This window comes from Somniosus microcephalus, chromosome 31 (assembly GCF_052327205.1).
Source record: "Somniosus microcephalus isolate GS21.2 chromosome 31, FLI_Smic_1.0, whole genome shotgun sequence".
NCBI lineage: Eukaryota > Metazoa > Chordata > Chondrichthyes > Squaliformes > Somniosidae > Somniosus > Somniosus microcephalus.
The window spans coordinates 42,260,383-42,279,212 of NC_141017.1; positions in this window are offsets into that span (position 1 = coordinate 42,260,383).

Below are 18,830 nucleotides of genomic sequence, written 5' to 3' on the forward strand. Positions count from 1 at the left end.
CGGGGAAACAGAGAGATTGCATTACCCATTTGCAGAACGTTAATGTATAACAGAGTGCTGACATTTACCAACCACCTCATTTGTCAACGTGTCCTTCCCCGGTAGAAATGACCTACTTTTCATTCTTATGCCAAGTAAACAAACAGCTCTCCGCCCATTTAGTTCACCATGTAAGTTTCTCACCAGTTTGACAGCAAATGGTAACTAAGCCCTAGTAACATTTTAGAGGCTGAAATTCCATTCCTGTGTGTTGGTGGTGAAGGGACAAATCAGAACCTGGGAACTACAGGCCTATCAGCCTGACATCTATTATTGGGAAAATGCCAGAAAGGATCGTAAGAGAGGTCCTTTATAATCACAGGAAAATGGAAGGGGTCCTTAGAAATACACAACACGGCTTCTGAAAAAAATAGGTCGTGCCTAAAATTTGATCGTTTTTTGAGGAAGTCACAAGGGTGGTGGATGAGGGAAATCCGGTAGAAATTGTCTACCTGGACTTTCAGAAAGCCTTTAATAAGGTTCCTCACACTAGGTTACTTCACAATATGGCATCTTGTGATATCAGTAGGGATTTGAAACGCTGGATTAGGAATTGGCTCCAATCCCACAGCCAAAAAGTTGTAGTTAATGGATGTGGTTCAGCCTGGAGACATGTTACTAGTGGTGTCCCCCAGGGATCGATCCGAGGCCCGCTAGTCTTCACGGTCTTTATTGATAAACTAGACAGCGGTGTTGAGAGTATGCTCAGTAAGTTTGCAAATGACACTAAAGCCTAAAAATTGGGGTCTGACACGAAAGCTGCCGGAGTCACCGCGGCCATGGATTAACAGCTGACGAAAATGCTGGCGCCGGTAGAACTGAAAAATTCGCACTGAGGACTAATGATTATTAGCCCAGCACTAAACTAACCGTGTAACGCCCTCCTGGTGACATTGGTCCCAGCATCAGGCCCCAGTGTGGCGTGACCAAGCGGCATTGCAGCTTCGCGCAGCCTCTGAAAGCAAGGCTGTGATTTCACAAAGCATTGTAGGATGTTAAAAGGACAATGCCTTAAATAAAGTAAAAATATGCAGTTTTTAGCCCTTACAGCTCAACTGCCTTCTGAAAAAAAATTAACATTTGATAAAAAACTTCCAAATGGGAATCTTCAGCTCTTAAAGCTGAATTCCCTTCCGCACCTAAAAATATGGGAAAAGTGCTTCAGCACTAACACAAATGGCTGAGCAAGCCAAGGAAGGGGCACCCAGGGTCTCGCATGCAGCACTCCAGCTTTGTGCAGGGGGTCAACACTGCAAGAGAGGTCCTCTACCCACAGGAGCCAGGAGAACCTCCAGAAAGAACAATGTGGGACCAGATCACCGAGGTCGTCACTGCCAGCAGTGTCGCCCCCACTACCTGGGTCCAGTGCCCAAAGAAGCTTAATCACCTCAGACCAGTGACCAAGGCAAGTGAACGCATCTTCCAAAGCCATCTCCTACCAATTGCATCACTCGCCTCACACACTGCTCAATGCACGACTCCACCACTCCCCCCCGCCCCGCCCAACCACTCACCTACCAACAATCTGTACCAAACACGAGGCACACCTCCTATTCCTAGTTTCACCTCACCCCCCTTGAAGTAGACAGTGCTGGCCATTCTTGGCAGGGGCATGGCTGAGCCCTTGGCCAGTGGCGGGGCTGAAAGGATACAAGATGCTAGTATCTTCATAGGTTAGCCTCCTTCTCGCATGCACCTCTTGCTTTCCCACCCTCCCCTCACAACGCCACCCTTGTGCTTTCCTCATTTCACTCACCCAAGAAATGCAGCCTGCCCAACCAGTGGTTGAGGGAAAAGAGGGAGGGAGGAGGCGGACTGTCACTCGATTTGATGCTCCCAGCCACCAGCTCCCCAAGGTCGACCAGCAAGGCCGTTTGCAGTGTCCCCCACTGAAAGTCAGCAGCCTTCCACCAGCCATGTTGCAGCCACTGGGGTAGCACTGCGTGATATCAGTAGGATAGGCAAAGGCACACACAAGATGGTCAGTAAGGGAATGCATAAGGGTAATGAGTTGATTTTGTGATGTCATATTGGACGGATAGATGTATAAAGTTGGATTGGAAAGTTTGCTTTGTGGTGGTTTTTATTTCAGCATTGTGGCCAAGAGGACACTATGATGGTCAGTAACAGAGAGAAGGTAAGGTGTTGGACAAATGTTGAAAGCGGAATTGGGGTTGTAGTCACTGGTACTGCAGGCGGATGATTCCATCCAGGATATCCCACCAGAAAGGGGCTGTTTCGGTTGCATCCTTCCTTCTGCTTCCTCCTCTTCTGCATCTTCCTCTTCCGCGTCCTCCTCTTCCGCGTCCTCCTCTTCTGCGTCTTTCCTCTGCGAGCGGATGCAGTAAATCTGAAATAAAAGCATAAAATGCTGGAAATACTCAGCAGGTCAGGCAGCATCTCGACCTAAGACGTAAACTCTGTTTCTCTCTCCACAGATGCTGCCTGACGGGCTAAGTATCTGCAACATTTTCTGCCTTCTCAGAGGCCTTCCTTTACCATCCGAGGCCTTGCAAGCGTCCAGCAGCACTCCCTGCACACTTAAAACATTTCTAACATGTATTGCAGCAAGCAACTACTTCAATAAAATTCCAGACCAAAAGCTTAAATGCAAACTTACCTGAAAGATGTGTGTCCCTTTAAGAGGTGCTGACTGCACCCACCATTTTGTTTTTGCTTTACAACCCAATATAGGCCAAACCCATCCCAACTCGTTTCTCCACAATAACCCTTTTGCACTCCTGGTTGGCTCGCCACTGTTAGCGTGTAGAGATTCCCAATCTCTTTCGAATTATCAGGATCAACTGCAAACCAATACGGTGGGAATATTGTGTTTACATAAGAACATAAAATATAGGAGCAAGAGTAGGCCATTCGGCCCCTCGAGCCTGCTCCGCCATTCAATAAGATCATGGTTGATCTGATCTTGGCCTCAACTCCACTTTCCTGCCCGCTCGCCATAACCCTTGACTCCCCTGTAGCTCAAATATATGTCTATCTCCGCCTTGAATATATTCAATGACTCCGCCTTGTAAGGTTCGAAAATTTCTGCACAACCCCAAAACAGAAGGAAAGCCTTATTTTAAAATGATTTTGGAACATCACAGAAGAAATCTGTAAAAAGGATAAAACGTATGGTTGGGCCTAACAGAAGATTTCAAAGAGTTAAATTACACATTTTTCCTAAGTGTAAGGAAGGAAGAGATTTTGGACTGTTTTAAGGAATTATTGGGCCAAAGGGATTTAAAATAAAAATCCCAGGAAGATTTGGCTGGTTTAAAAGACATGTTCAGGCTTGCAAAAGGCTGTGACACAGGGGAGGTGGGGTGGGCCCCCGAGTTTGGATATTGGACAGTCTGAGAATGTCCTAGGCCACCTCAGCCTTTTACATAAAGACAATGAAACCTGTTCCCACCAAGAATTCGTAGAGCCAAGGTACATGAATAAAACAGGACATGTCCCCAGTAACAAAAAGGAAAGAACATAGCCTTACAGGATATAACAATTAAAACAACAGTCCAAAACCAATCAAAGAGATTGACAAACGTTTTGCATTTTTAAACTAGTTTCAAGGCAATCCCGAAACCAGTTAAAAGCTGATTAAGAGTTAGATGGACCATCCCCGAAACTCGTTAAGTTTAAATGGGCCATCCCCGAAGCTCGTTAAAATTTTGAAACCTATTAAAAATAACGAGCCCGCCCAAATTTAACAAAGAAACCTGAGATTTGGTGGTCAGATAAGCCAGGCCCCAAAGTAGTATAATTGAGGCCTGCCTTTTCAGTTAAACAGTCAGTCAGTCAGTTCGTACAGTTCAAGATCGGAGCAGTTTAAGTTCAGCCAACCAGTTTGAGAGAGAGATCATCATCGGAGACTTGAAGAAACAGAAGGAGAACGAAAGTCGCGGCAACCAAAGGCCTACAGAAACCAACAACCACCAATATTACCACCAACCAGGTAATATTGGGCCACCGCGACCAACAAGAAACCAACCGCCGAAAAACTCGAAAAACAAAGACTTGTTTCCACTCTACAGGCTAGTCTGACTTACCCCTGGGTAAGATTTGGACACAAAAGACCCTAAAACTAGCCCTAACCAAAGAAAATCAGGTACTCATGATACATCCAACAGAGCGACTAACTGCATCAGCGGACCAACCCAAACTGAAGACCCAATGCAGGTGCAGTTTTCTACCACGTCCGGGGTACGGCAGGCCCCAACCACCACAGCTAAGGAGAACCCCGAAATCGCGAACCTCTACAATCTGTCAAGAAAGTAGTTTTGGTGAGCATTTCCTGGTCCTCTGGATTCCAGCCTAGCTAGTGTAGTGGGGTTGGGAGGGTAAAGGATTTTGTATATTGTAATTCTCCCTCGCTTATTCAGAGTGTTCCCCACCCTCTTAGAGTATACGTTTTATTGTATTGTATATTTTTCCTGTCTCGAAATAAAGATCTGAATTGTTTTGACTAACCCAGGTGTCTGTTGCAAGTTCATTACAACCCCCAAATAAGTCCAAAGTCTAGAACAAAAGGGAGTGGGAGCGATTCAAACCGCTCAAAGGAGTCAGAGGTGAAGGTGACAAACAACCCACACACCACCCCTTACAGCCTCCACAGCTCTCTGGGGTAGAGAATTCCAAAGATTCTGAGAGAAGAAATTCCTCCTCATCTCTGTTTTAAATGGGTGACCCCTTATCCTGAAACTATGCCCCCCTAGTTCTAGATTCCCCCACGAGGGGAAACATCTTCCCTGCATCTACTCCGTCTAGCTCCCTCAGAATCTTATATGTTTCAATAAGATCACCTCTCACTCTTCTAAACTCCAAAGTGTATAGGCCCAACCTGCTCAACCTTTCTTCATAAGAAAACCCCTTCATCTCAGGAATTAACCTAGTGAACCTTCTCTGAACTGCCTCCAATGCAAGTATATCCCTCCTTAAATAAGGAGACCAAAACTGCACGCAGTACTCCAGGTGTGGTCTTACCAGCGCCCTGTACAGTTGTAGCAAGACTTCTCTACTTTTATACTCCATCCCTCCTGCAATAAAGGCCAACACTCCATTTGCCTTCCTAATTACTTGCTGTACCTGCATGCTAACTTTTTGTGTTTCATGTACAAGCAGATCCCTCTGTACTGCAGCATTTTGTAGTCTCTCTCCATTTAAATAATAATTTGCTTTTTTATTTAACTTCCTTAGTTAGCCACGGATGGTTCATCCTTCTCATAGAGTCTTTCTTTCTCACTGGAATATATCTTTGTTGAGAGTTATGAACTATCTCCTTAAATGTCTGCTACTGCTTATCTACCGTCTTACCTTTTAATCTATTTTCCCAGTCCACTTTAGCCAACTCTGTCTTCATACCCTTATAACTGCCTTTACTTAAGTTTAAGACACTAGTTTCAGACCCAAGTTTCTCACCCTCAAACTGAATGTGAAATTCTATCATGTTATGATCACTCTTCCCTAGACGATCCTTTACTATGAGATCATTAATTAATCCTGTCTCATTATACATTACCAGATCTAAAATACCCTTTTCCCTGGTTGCTTCCACAACGTAGTGTTCTAAGAAACCGTCCCGAATACACTCTATGAACTCGTCCTCAAGGCTACCTTGACCAATTTGACTTGTCCAATCTATATAAAGATTAAAATTGCCCATGATTATTGCAGTACCTTTCTTACAATCCCCCATTATTTCTTGATTTATACTCTGTCCTACAGTGTAGCTACTGTTAGAGGGCCTATAGACTACTCCCACCAGTGACTTCTTTCCTTTACTATTTCTTATCTCCACCCAAACTGATTCTACATCTTGATCTTCCGAGCCAAGATCATTTCTCACGACTGTACTGATTTCATTCTTTATTAACAGAGCTACCCTTCCTCCTTTTCCTTTCTGCCTATCCTTCTGAAATGTCAAATACCCCATAATAGTCAGTTCCCAGCCTTGGTCACCTTGCAACCACGTCTCTCTGTAATGGCTATCAGATCATATATTTTTGTTAGGCAAGTGTTTTGAGGGTTATGGAACCAAGGTGGGTAGCTGAAGTTAAGATACAGATCAGCCCTCCACCCGTCCATTGCTGCTGTCTCCTATTATAAGGTAGCTTGGCCTGCAAGAAAAAGGACGGCGTCTGAGTAAATATACAGCCATGGTCTTGCCTGATGTGCCTCCCATAAGTGAATAGCCCTTAATGTATGCAGCCATGGTCTTGCCTAATGTGCCTCCCATAGTTGAATAGCCCTTACTGTATGCAAAGTGTGGGATGTGCGTGTGTATTTCATGAGAGGGTCATAGGTGTTGGATGAGTGTTGGGCATTGGGGTTTTAAGACCCTCTGGACAGAGTGAGGTTGAGATGGAGGGATGGAGAGGTATTGAAAAAAAGCCACTCACCCTGACGATCTGCGTGAGGTCGTTGAACTTTTTGCGACATTGAGTATGGGTCCTGTTCACCATGCTCCTGGAGGAGACGTGCTGAGCCACCTCCCTCCACACTCTTCTGTAGTAGCACGGCAAAGGCCTCCTGCCACTCTCAGGATAGAGTCCAGATCTTCTGCGCTCCACCGCGCCAACCAGAGCCTCCAAGGCCCGCTCGCTGAAGCGCTGAGCTCGTTCTCTCACCCTCTCCATAGTCTTTGGCTGGAAAATGTAGTCACAGATCTCTCCAGGCCGAGATTCAAGGCTCCAATGAGCAGGGTGTGGCTGGAGAGCAAGATCGACCCTCCCCTTTAAGAACTGTCCGGCGCCAGTGTGTCTGTGTTCCATCGCTAACTGACATCACCTGCGCTGCGCCCGCGCTGAGTTAGCACCTCGCTCCTCAGCCTTTGCGCCTTAAGACAGGTGTGAAGCGCCAGATTTAGCGCTCCAATCACCTCCAGGGGCGATAAAAGCCAAGTTTGCAGTCGGAGGTGATAATTAGCGCCAGGCGCTAAACTTTGCGCCCGGCCGATAATCGCGCCCCAAACGGGGTGATACTGAATTTCTCCCCCTATGTCTTTTATACTAATTAACTTTTAATTATCTTCACAAGCAGTTCTATTAAGCTAACTCTGATTCCTACCTTAGTATTATAACATGGTTATTAGTAATGATAGAAGAAACGTAGGCATTGGACCTTAGTTGGTCAAATTAGAGATACATAAACAAAGTTGAAATCCTAACTGGAGAACAGCAGATAGTTAGCTTGAAAGCAAGATTATTTATGACCGTCACAATACAGAATGCTATAACATCCACAAAGAACCAAAACACAAGCAGATTCTAAGCATCTATCCAATTATTCTAATATACTAGTCTGAAGAGACTTTTTTTCTCCCATTATAATACCATCATGTAAACACAGCATTATTCGCGTCACAATTTTATCCACATAACCATATACATTTTGGACACCACTGATTTCTAACAGAGTGTCTACGTTGCCGAACACAGTCAGACACCTGTTGTATGCATATTATACACCACGGCCTTCTGAGAATTTGAGAAGCTGTCACTTCAGCAGAAGAGAGCTCTAAGCTGACAGATAGCTGTTAGATTTCCACTCAGCGTGTGTACAAGAGCTGAACTCAATGTCCTTGTCACAAACCTCAAGTGATGATTGGAATGATAAATGTTTATCAGTTTTAAATGTAGAAATGTGCATAAAGATAAACTTTGCATTCTGAAAGTTGGTGATGTTGAACCAGACGTTGAGGTAGTATCTTTGGATGGGTTGAAGTGTTCTTTACTGGACTCAGCATCACAGATAATTTGAAAAATTTCCATGTCAAAAAAAACTCAACAAATATTGAGAAATTTCAATGAAAAGAAGTTCTGTTGATCATTAAAGTAAGTTATGGTAGCTAAATAATGAAGTGTTTAGAATGCTTGGGGGTAATTTCAGCTTCCACCGATGGTTTCAACGGTTATCGGATCGGCTGTTACATACTGTAATGTATGTACCTTTAAGGGGAGAACTACTTTTTACAGCTCCTGTATACTGTAGTACTGGCAGTGACCACACCTGTATATAAACCCTGAGTAGTGATCTGTACAGTTAGTTCTAGAGTAACCCTCATTCAGTAAACACCTGTTGAATCGTTCCCTGCAGTCTGATTATTGAAGGACACAACATTAAGATACACGGATCTAACATTGGCGACGAGGTAGATTCGAACCTACCTGCAACTCTGCATCACCTCCCAGGGATTCGCTCCTGGAGAACAGTGGAAGAAGGTCGAGTCCAGAAGCATGGGCGTCGACCACGGGCAACCGCCCAGTCATCCAGCGGAGATTTGAGCATCGCAGGGGAGGCTGTCGAGAGCCAGGCTTGGCTTTCCAGTCACGGTGGTCCAGCGAAACGGGCTGGCAACAGGTACTGCGCAGACCCTTCCCGGACAGCGACGGGCTAAAGCCCGACCGAGCAGCACAGAAAAAGGCCGAGCAGCGTCGACAGGGGAGAGAGGGCAGAGCACACAGGGCGCAGCCGGTGTTCAGGACCGAGCGGTGTCAACGGGGGAGAGAGACGAGAGAGAGCAGAGCGCAGCCGGTGTTCAAGGGCCGAGCAGCGTCAACGGGGGAGAAAGGCGCGCAGGAAAACGCGAGGCGCTGTCATTGCCACGAGAACCGCAGAGAGCGGCGTTGGCAGCAGCGCAGGAGCAGCGCACAAAACCCACAGGGCGTCACCATTTGCCACGAGGACCGCCGAGAGCGGCGTTGGCAGCAGCGCGGGAGACGCCATTTTAAGCCGCAGCGGGGAAGAAAGGAAAGCGCGGGAGACGCCATTTTAAGCCGCAGCGGGGAAGAAAGGAAAGCGCGGGAGACGCCATTTTAAGCCAGTCTAACCACACCCAAAAATGCCGAAGAGTGGCAGTATCACAGCGTTCGACAATGAAGTCGAAGATTGGACGACATATGTCGAACGCATAGAAGTATACTGCAAGGCGAATGAAGTGCCAGATGACAAGAAAGCGCTGGTATTGTTGAATTCAATAGGTGCAAAAACGTATGGCTTACTACAAAACCTAGTAACCCCAGAGAAGCCAGCAGAAAAGGATTTTGAAAACATAGTGTCAATCCTACAGGACCACTTAAACCCCACACCGCTGCTGATAGCAGAAAGATTTAAGTTTCACAAAAGGAACCAGCATAAAGATGAAAGTAATGCTGAGTATTTGACGGAACTGCGCAAGCTATCGAAACACTGCCAGTTTGGAACGGGACTAGCAGATACTAACATAAGAACATAAGAAATAGGAGCAGGAGTAGGCCAATCGGCCCCTCGAGCCTGCTCCGCCATTCAATAAGATCATGGCTGATCTGATCCTAACTGCCAATCCACTATCACAGAACCATCTCCTGCATCTAACAGAATTAGACACACGAAATAGGAGCAGGATCAGGCTACACGGCCCCTGGGCCCGCTCCGCTACCCACAGGGCCATGACCGATCCGAACCTAGACTCATGTCCAAATTCCTGCCCGCTCCCCGTAACTGTCTATTTCTGTTTTAAATTTATGTAATGATGTAGCTTCTACAGCTTTTTGGGGCAGCATATTCCATGGACCTACCACCCTCTGAGTGAAGTAGTTCCTCCTCATCTCAGTTTTGAAAGAGCAGCCCCTTATTCTAAGACTATGCCCCCTAGTTCTAGTTTCACCCATCATCGGGAACATCTTCCCTGCATCCACCCGATCCAACCCCTTCACAATCTTATATGTTTCAATAAGATCGCCTCTTATTCTTCTGAACTCCAATGAGTAGAGTCCCAATCTACTCAACCTCTCCTCATATGTCCATCCCCTCATCCCCGGGATTAACCGAGTGAACCTTCTTTGTACTGACTCGAGAGCAAGTATGTCCTTTCTTAAGTATGGACACCAAAACTGTACGCAGTATTCCAGGTGCAGTCTCACCAATACCTTGTACAACTGAAGCAATACCTCCCTATTTTTATATTCTATCCCCCTAGCAATGAAAGCCAACATTCCATTGGCCTTCTTAATCACTTGCTGCACCTGCATACTAACCTTTTGAGTTTCGTGCACCAGGACCCCCAGATCCCTTTGTACTTCAGTACTTTAAGGGACAAGTTTGTGTGTGGGCTTCAAAGTGAAGGAACCCAGAAACGGCTTCTATCAGAAAAGGATCTTACACTGGACAAGGCTTTCAGCATTGCAGTATCACATGAAGCAGCAGCACGGGGCGCTGCAGAGATACAACGGAGACCGCAAGAATATGGCACAAATGAAATGTCATACGGAACAGTGAAGTGCTATCGCTGCAGCAGAACAACACACGACCATAATGATTGCTGGTTCAAAGACAAAGTGTGCAGACAGTGTGGAAAAGTAGGACACATAGCAAGAGTCTGCAGGTCGGGAAAGAAAACCAGCAGCAAAAAATCTCCACAGGAGAAGTACAAGAAGGTACATAAGGTGACGGAGAGTAGTTCAGACGAACAGAAGAGTGATACAGACTCTGGAAGCAAGGAGCTGGGTTGTCTGAAACTACATAATGTGATCAAAACGGAGGATCACCAAACTATCTGGGTCACGCTCAAGATAGCAGGAGTCCAAGTGAAAATGGAATTGGACACAGGATCAGCCCTAACAGTCATAAACCGAAGGGACTACAAGTGGCTATTCTCACATATACCCTTGAGAGATACAAAGATTGTCTTGAAGACGTACACGGGGCAAAAAGTCTACCCCAAAGGAAAAATAAGGGTGAACGTTATATATAACGGCAAGGAAACACCAAAAATGGACCTATATGTATTGCCAGATGGAGGACCACCACTACTAGGACGTGAATGGATCCGGAAGATACAGCTAGATTGGCATTCCATACAGGCACTGGCTGTGGCTGACAAAAAGAATGACGACGTCACACCTGGGCGACTGTCAAAGATCCTAACTGACGCGAAAGAAGTGTTCCAGCAAGGACTCGGAACACTAAAAGGCATGACAGCGATGATTAAAATTGAAGAAAACGCAAGCCCAAAATTTTTTAAGTCCAGACCGGTACCTTATGCGATCCGCCCAGCCATCGAAGCAGAGCTGGAGAGTCTGGAACGTTCAGGTGTACTGTCCAAGGTAGACTGGAGCGAGTGGGTTACACCCATCGTCCCTGTGATGAAAAAGTCGTTGAGCAGCACGCCTGGGGAACCAAGGAAGGTTCGCATCTGTGGGGACTTTAAGGTAACAGTGAACCCGGTCCTTCACACCGTACAATATCCACTTCCGCGGATTGAAGATATTTTCGCCTCGCTATCTGGAGGGAAACGCTTCACTAAGATTGATCTGGCCCAGGTGTATCTGCAAATGGAGGTAGAAGAAGCATCAAAAATTACCTCACAATCAACACCCATAAAGGTCTCTACCAATACAACCGGCTGGTATTCGGGGTAGCATCAGCTCCGGCTATTTGGCAGAGGGCAATGGAACAAGTCCTGCAAGGGATCCCAGGGACCCAGTGTTATTTGGACGACATCCTGGTCACGGGCAAAAATGACAGTGATCACCTTGCCAACCTGGAGCAGGTGCTCACTAGATTGCAGGAATATGGGCTCCGAGCTAACCGCCCCAAATGCGAGTTTTTTAGAAAACAGATCTCGTATTGTGGCCACGTTATCGATAAAGAGGGGTTACATAAGTCCCCAGAGAAGATTGAGGCAGTAGTCAAGGCTCCAGCACCGGAAAATGTGTCACAACTGAGGTCGTTCCTCGGGCTGGTAAACTACTACCATAAGTTCTTGCCAAATTTGTCTACAATACTACACCCACTGAACACCCTACTGCAAACTGGGGTGCCATGGAAGTGGAGTGACGAATGTAGACGAGCTTTCCAGAAGAGCAAAACACTAATCACATCGAAAGAGGTATTGGCCCATTACAACCCGGCATTACCAATTCGGTTGGCATGTGATGTGTCACCCTACGGCATTGGAGCGGTGCTGTCGCACAAATTCTCGGACGGCTCAGAGAGGCCAATAGCCTTTGCGTCACGATCACTAACCTCAGCCGAGCGTAACTACGCCCAGATTGACAGGGAGGCCCTCAGCCTAGTGTGGGGAGTGAAAAAGTTCAATCACTATCTGCACGGGCAGAAGTTCACCTTGCTGACTGACCACCAACCACTTGTCTCCATCTTTAATCCAAAGAAGGGCGTTCCGGTGATGACTGCGCAACGGCTACAAAGATGGTCCCTTTTTCTAGGGGCGCACCAAAATGAAATCGAGTAGAAGGGCACAAAACAGCATGGAAACGCTGATGGGCTATCACGCCTGCCACTGCCTACTGCGGAGGAAGCACCAGCAGTGGATCCTGTTGAAATATTTCATTCAACTATAATTGAATGCTTGCCAGTAACTAACGCTGGTATAGAGAAGGAGACCCGAAATGACCCGACACTGTCTCGGGTATATGATTTGACGGTGAAGGGATGGCTAGCACATGGCGACTCACTGTTGCCAGCATTCTCATCCAGAAGAGAACAGCTGTCAGTATGCCAGGGGACCTTGATGTGTGGATCCCGAGTGGTAATTCCACCCAAGTTAAGGGAGAGAGTGCTCAATGAGCTTCACGAAGGTCATCTGGGAGGGGTGAAAATGAAAAGCCTTGCTAGGGCTTATGTGTGGTGGCCGGGGATTGATCAGCAAATCGAGGACCTGACAAAGAGCTGCTCAGGATGCCAGAAGGTCCAAAATGCACCACCACATGCCCCTCTACACCCATGGGAGTGGCCCTCATCTCCATGGCAACGGGTGCATATTGATTTTGCTGGTCCATTCATGGACTCAATGTTTTTAATAGCCGTGGATGCGCACTCGAAATGGCCTGAGGTGATCAAAATGTCCTCCACCATCACGGAGAAAACTATTGCAGTCCTACGGACCATTTTTGCCAGGAACGGCTTGCCAGAGCAGATTTGCTCTGATAACGGACAACAGTTTGTGTCCGAAGAGTTTCGAAGATTTATGAAAAGGAATGGGGTAAGGCATTACACATCCGCCCCGTATCATCCAGCCACAAATGGATTGGCTGAGAGGTTCGTACAAACCTTTAAGAAGGCAATAAAGGCTATGTACAATGACAACATTCCGCTGCAGCACAAGGTGGACAATTTCCTGTTTGCCTACCGGAATGCGACACATGCAGTCACCAACCAGGCCCCAGCCATGATGTTCTTTAACCGAAGGTTAAGATCTCGCCTGGATTTGCTCAGACCAAACGTACGAAGAGATGTTGAGAGTAAGCAATTCCAGCACATCCATGAGGAGCCAACAAGGAGCTTCAATGTAGGGCAACCAGTCTTGGCCCGCGACTACCGAACAGAAAAATGGCAGCCAGGAACGATGTGCACACGGCAGGGCCCACTAATGTACACAGTGGACGTTGGGGAGAGCATCGTGAGACGCCATGCTGACCAGATCCTAGAGTCACAGGAACAAGTCAACCCCATGCCTCGCCCATACGTACCTGGTGATGAACCCGACGTACAGGTAGCATCTACCCCAGAAACAGTAACATCAGAAGCTGATGAACCAACCGACGACAGGGGGCCAGAATCGCCTCCGCACCAAGAGCAAGACACTCGGGAAAGGCGCTATCCAGAAAGGATCAGGAAGCCTCCCCAAAGACTGAATTTATAAATAGACTATTTTCAGCTAATGTTGCATGTTAAAAGTGTTAATTGTAATTAGTTTGATATTTAATTGTTAAATGAGTGTTATGGTACTGTTAATCTAAAAGGGGAGGAATTGTAATGTATGTACCTTTAAGGGGAGAACTACTTTTTACAGCTCCTGTATACTGTAGTACCGGCAGTGACCACACCTGTATATAAACCCTGAGTAGTGATCTGTAGAGTTAGTTCTAGAGTAACCCTCATTCAGTAAACACCTGTTGAATCGTTCCCTGCAGTCTGATTATTGAAGGACACAACATTAAGTTACACGGATCTAACACATACCCTACCCGATTTTCCCAGCTATTGAAGGTCTGTGCCTCCAACTACCCTACCCTACACTTTGTGTGAAGAGGAATTTCTTAACATCAGTGCTAAATTTGCTTTTCACTAGAACTCCCCCAATCTCCTCTCTTGCACAGTTTAAGAACCCCTGGCTCGAATAGTGGGTGCATTTTAGCTCAAACTACAAGTTTCAAGCTACCTGTGCAGAGCCCACTGCCCAACCCCTGACCCTGCTTGTTCTTTGTTTTCACTGAGCTCTTTTCAACGCTGGAACTCTGCTGAAATTTGTCTTCCTGGATTCCTTGGCCAACAGGCCTGCACTGTTCCACAGGACTGCACTGTTTGTAAGTTAACATTTTTTTGTTCAAGATGGTCATTACCAGGCAGTTATGTGCCATATCTGTTACCTGCCACTTATCAGCCCCTGCCTGGATATTGTCCAAGTCATGCTGTAGGCTGGCATGGCTGCTTTATTATCGAACTACACCCTCGCTTACTATGTCAGTGAAACAAAGGCCAAGGCTTCCTTTCACTCACAAAGTGTTACATGTTTTCTCACCCACTTACAATGGCTCCTCAAACTACCTGCATGTTCTCTATTCCTCCTTTCACTTCAGGTGGAATGTAGGTAGGACATCTAGTCTAACATTCGAATGCTGAAATCATCTGTTTGCTCTATTTTTGTAGGAGAAAGCTACCCATTCTTCACAAGGGAACCCACACACAGATGGATGCAAACAATTCCATGGTATTAGTTGAAGAGGTGCAGGGAACTCTTCTGGTAAACTAGCCAACATTTGTCCACCAAAAAACAAATATTTTGTATCTGTCTTCACAGTAGAAGACACAAAAAGCATACCAAAAATGGTGGGGAGCCAAGGGTCTAATGAGGGTGAGGAACTTAACATAATTAATATAAGTAGAGAAAAAGTACTAGAGAAACTAATGGGACTAAAAGGTTACAAATCCCCTGGATCTGACGGCCTACATCCTAGGGTTCTAAAAGAGGTGGCTGAAGAGATAGTGGATGCATTGGTTTTGAATTTCCAAAATTCCCTAGATTCTGGAGAGGTCCCAGAAGGTCGCAAATGTAACACTGCTATTCAAGAAAGGAGGGAGAGAAAAAACAGGGAACTACAGGCCAGTTAGCCTGACACCAGTCGTCGGGAAAATGCTGGAATCCATTGTTAAGGAAGTGGTATCAGGGCACTTAGAAAATTATAACATGATTAGGCAGAGTCAACATGGTTTTATGAAAGGGAAATCGTGTTTGACAAATTTATTTGAGTTTTTTGAGGATGTAACTAGCAGGTTAGATAAAGGGGAACCAGTGGATGTAATATATTTGGATTTCCTAAAGGGCATTCGATAAGGTGCCACATAAAAGGTTATTACACAAGATTAGGGCTCATGGGGTTGGGGTAATATACTAGCATGGATAGAGGATTGGTTAACAGACAGAAAACAGGGTCATTTTCAGGTTGGCAAACTGTAACTAGTGGGGTGCCACAAGGATCAGTGTTGGGGCCTCAGCTATTTACAATCTATATTAATGACCTAGATGAAGGGGCCGAGTGTAATGTATCCAAGTTTGCTGATGATACAAAGCTAGGTGGGACAGTAAGCAGTGAGGAGACACAGAGTCTGCAAAGGGATGTAGATAGACTAGTGAGTGGGCAGTAAGGTGGCAGATGGAGTATAATGTAGGGAAATGTGAGGTTATTCACTTTGGTAGGAAGAATAGAAAAACAGAATATTTTTTAAATGGTGAGAAACTTTTAAATGTTGGTGTTCAGAGAGATTTGGGTGTCCTTGCGCAAGAAACACAGAAAGCTAGCATGCAGGTACAGCAAGCAATAAGGAAGGCAAATGCCATGTTGGCCTTTATTGGGGGTTGGAGTATAAGAGTAAGGAAGTCTTGCCTTGGTGAGACCACACCTGGAGTACTGTGCACAGTTTTGGTCTCCTTTTCTAAGGAAGGATATACTTGCCTTGGAGGCGGTGCAACGAAGGTTCATTAAATTGATTCCTAGGATGAGAGGACTGTCCTATGATGAGAGATTGCATAGAATGGGCATATACCCTCTGGTGTTTAGAAGAATGAGAGGTGATCTCATCGAAACATACAAGATTCTGAAGAGGATTGACAGGGTAGACGCGGAGAGGTTGTTTCCCCTGGCTGGAGTGTCTAGAAACGAGGGGGCATTGTCTCAGGATAAGGGGTAGGCCATTTAAGACTGAGATGAGGAGGAATTTCTTCACTCAGAGGGTTGTGAATCTTTGGAATTCTCTGCCCAGAGGGCTGTGGATGCTCAGTCTTTGAGTACATGCAAGGCTGAGATAGATTTTTGGACTCTAGGGGAATCCAGGGATATGGAAATCGGTGGGAAAGTGGAGTTGAGGTCAATGATCAGCCATGATCTTATTAAATGGCGGAGCAGGCTCGAGTGGCCATATGGCCTACTCCTGCTCTTATTTCTTATGTTCTTATGACAAACATTAAAAGTGCACTTTTCACAGGAGCCTGAGGCTGGGTGGCAGAGCATTTGGGAGGGCTGGTTGTGGGTGGCGATAACAGAGTAAATTGTCCAAGTGCACACTATGGGAGTGGTCACCATCACTGTGGGAAAACCAGGCTGGTATCTGAGTGGTTAGGATGGCGGGTGGAGTTTTCAGACTATGTTCACTTTGCCAGGGGGTTCAGCCCATGGGGTGTTGGGGTTCGGGGGGTTTGCTTGTTAACTGCTGACGATTTACCTTTATCGCGCAGTCGCGCTCTCATTTCTTTACCAGCCTTGTGTCTGAATTATGGCGGATCGCCCCCACCCCCGAAAACAACGGGCACCGCCAGAGCTCTCTGCCCCTCAGCAGTCCGCTCAAAGACCCCCTCCCCCTCCCTGATCCTCTCCCTCACCTCACTGACCCTCTCCCCCTCACTCACCCTCTCCCCCCCTCACCTCCTCCCCCCTCTCACTGACCCTCTCCCCCTCACTGACCCTCTCCCCCCCTCACTCTCACCCTCCCCCTCACTGACCCTCTCTCCCCTCACTCTCACCCCCTCACTGACCCTCTCCCCCCTCACTGACCCTCTCCCCCCTCACTCTCCCCCTCACTGACCCTCTCCCCGCCTCACTGGCCCTCTTCCCCCTCACTGACCCTCTCCCCCCTCACTCTCACCCCCTCACTCCCCCCCCTCACTCACCCCCCCTCGCTGACCCTCTCCCCCCCACTCTCACCCCCCTCACTGACCCTCGCCCCCCTCACTCTCACCCCCTCACTGACCCTCTCCCCCTCCCTGACCCTCTCCCTCTCCCTGACCCTCTCCCTCTCCCTGACCCTCTCCCCCCTCACTGATCCTCTCCCCCCTTCACTCTCCCCCCTCACTGACCCTCTCCCCCCTCAACTCTCACCCCCTCACTCCCCCCCTCACTGACCCTCTCTCCCCCCCTCACTGACCCTCTCCCTCTCCCTGACCCTCTCCCCCCTCACTGACCCTCTCCCCCCTCACTCTCCCCCCCCTCACTCCCCCCTCACTGACCCCCCTCTCTGTCTAACCGCCGCTCTCGCGCGCAGTGTTGTCCACTCAGTTCCCCGTCCTCACTCTCCGGTTCCCCTCATTCTTTCTCCCTCACTTCTCCGGTTCCCCTCACTCTCTCCGGTTCCCCTCACTCACTCTCTCCGGTTCCCTCTCCCCCTCTCTCTCTCACTCTCTCTCCCGCGCTGTGTTGTCCGCTCAGTTTCCCTCACTCTCTGTTTCCTCTCACTCACTCTCCGGTTCCCCTCACTGTTTCTCACTCTCTCTCCGGTTTCTCACTCTCCGGTTTCCCTCACTCTCTGTTTCCTCTCACTCACTCGCCAGTTCCCCTCACTGTTTCTCACTCTCTCTCTCCCGCGCTGTGTTGTCCGCTCAGTTTCCCTCACTCTCTCTCAGTTTCCTCTCACTCACTCTCCGGTTTCTCACTCGCGGTTCCCCTCACTCACTCTCTCCGGTTCCCCTCACTCACTCTCTCCGGTTTCTCACTCGCGGTTCCCCTCACTGTTTCTCACTCTCCCCCCTCTCTCGCGCGCTGTGTTGTCCGCTCAGTTTCCCTCACTCTCCGGTTTCTCACTCTCCGGTTCCCCTCACTCACTCTCTCCGGTTCCCCTCACTCTCCGGTTTCTCACTCGCGGTTCCCCTCACTGTTTCTCACTCACTCTCTCCGGTTTCTCACTCGCGGTTCCCCTCACTGTTTCTCACTCACTCTCTCCGGTTTCTCACTCGCGGTTCCCCTCACTGTTTCTCACTCTCTCTCCGGTTTCTCACTCGCGATTCCCCTCACTGTTTCTCACCCTCTCTCTCCCGCGCTGTGTTGTCCGCTCAGTTTCCCTCACTCTCTCAGTTTCCCGCCCCCGGTCAGAGGCTGTGCAGCAACGACCACCTTCACCGTGTGGCCCGGGATGGTTGAAGTTTATTCCATGGCCGATAATAATCGCTCTATGACGATAGCAAAATACTGCAGATGTTGGAAATCCGAAATAACAACAGAAAATGCTGGAAAAACTCAGCAAGTCAGGCAACATCCGTGGAGAGAAATTTGAGTTGACGTTTCGGGTTTGACCCTTCTTCAAAACTGGAGAGAAAAGGAACTAGGTCGAAGGCAGGGCTGCGATCGGACAAAAGAATAAAAGAACCAAAAGAAGTAAAAGAGATTAGAAGCTAGACGAGATGGTAATAGGCTGTGATTAGGTGTAAAGTGTACTGGCAGGGCAAAAGATAGCTGCCAGGTGTGAGAGAGAAACAAAAGGAAAGGGGGGGGGGGGAAAGGAAAGGAGTGGAAAAATATAAGTGAAAA